The sequence below is a fragment of the Camelina sativa genome, chromosome 19 (genome assembly GCF_000633955.1).
Source record: "Camelina sativa cultivar DH55 chromosome 19, Cs, whole genome shotgun sequence".
Taxonomy (NCBI): Eukaryota; Viridiplantae; Streptophyta; class Magnoliopsida; order Brassicales; family Brassicaceae; genus Camelina; species Camelina sativa.
In genome coordinates this window covers 466,003-467,598 of record NC_025703.1, presented here as the reverse complement: position 1 = coordinate 467,598, position 1,596 = coordinate 466,003, and the positions used below count along the sequence as shown (strand labels likewise).

The 1,596-nt window shown below is 28.9% G+C and overlaps 1 protein-coding gene and 1 pseudogene across 1 annotated transcript in view; one reads left to right on the top strand and one right to left on the bottom strand.

Moving 5' to 3' along the window:
* LOC104763791 (nucleolin 1-like) overlaps window positions 1-1,596 on the bottom strand; it is a 38,399-nt gene that overhangs the window by 4,474 nt on the left and 32,329 nt on the right. The gene's annotated exons all lie outside the window — the stretch shown is intronic.
* LOC104763785 overlaps window positions 1,169-1,596 on the top strand; it is a 3,882-nt pseudogene continuing 3,454 nt past the window's right edge.

Genomic DNA, 1,596 nt, shown 5'->3' with positions numbered 1-1,596 from the left:
GACTGGCCCCTAAATTCATGATAATATTTAAATTAACATTTTGGATTTTGGTGCACTAAAAATAAAGGGAATATATAATGTTTAACAAAATAAATGTATAACTTTAAATCTTATGTATATTATATTTTACAAAAAGATTAATCATCTAATTTACAAAATAAAAAGTTTTAAGTAATTAGTAACTAGCTATATATGTGTACACTTTGTTTAGATGAATTTTGGTAATACAAACTACAAAGCCCACATAGTTTACTTAAATTTAATATATTTAGTCCATTACATATATACGTACTTATATTAACCAAAAAAATATATATTAATGTATTTTATATTGATCATTTTTAAAAAAACATATCTCAAAATTAATTAAATTTAACAAAAGAATAATTTGTAACTAGCTATATATGTGTACTATGTCTACACTTCCTTTAGATGAATTTTGGTAATACAAAGCCCACATAGTTTACTTAAATTTAATATATTTAGTCCATTACGTATATACGTACTTATATTAACCAAAAACATATATACTTATGTATTTTATATTGATCATTTTACAAAACATATCTCAAAATTAATTACTTGCACAATATATACATGTATTTATTTTTTTATACATTAATAGCATTTACTCATTATTTTTATTCTTTTTTAAACTGAACAATATTAGTTAGGTCAAGCAAAAACGGAAGGCAAACCAACCACATTCATACAAAAAAATCCAAAAAAAAACACATTAAATTTGAAGTCCTTATAACAAAAAAACACAAAACCACATTTGATTCCAGAGACGAGATATAATCTAACATGGAGTACAAATTCTCAAAGTGCAGACCAAGTTGTATCCATGATCGTGAACTGACATTGTTTTAATTGTTATGGAATGAAGAAGAATGCCGAAAAATATATATCACACGAGTCGATTTTTTATTATTATTTATTTATAAATATTTAGTTAGTTATTTAATAACCGAGAAAAAAAACAAAAAAAAATTGTGAATTAGTAATTTGGTATTTAACACATATGATGAGATTAGGCTTAATAATAATCTAATTATATTAATCCGGTTGAGTTGCAGGCTAATTGATATTCGGTTTCAGTCGGTTTACATTATTTTTAGACCGAGTAAACCGAACCGAATCAGTTGTAATCGTTTCAATCCCGCCATAGATACGACGGCTGAGGTTTATGACTCATGGCTGAGTATCTCAGATTCTTGCATATGACCAGAGCAGTGGTTTCATTCAATCGATGTCTTCCAGAGAAATTTTCATACCGAAGAGTTCCAATGTTTTCTTATTTCACGGATTTTGTGACTCAAGTGAACTCAGCTAGCACGACCAACTTTTCGTTTGTTTTCAAAGAATGTGCCAAGCAAGGAGCGTTAGAGCTGGGGAAGCAAGCTCATGCTCATATGATCTTATCTGGGTTTCGTCCGACTACGTTCGTGCTGAATTGTTTGCTTCAAGTTTACACAAATTCTCGAGATTTCGTGTCTGCTTCTATGGTGTTCGACAAAATGCCGCTGAGAGATGTTGTTTCTTGGAACAAAATGATCAATGGTTACGCCAAGAGTAATGACATGGCTAAAGCGA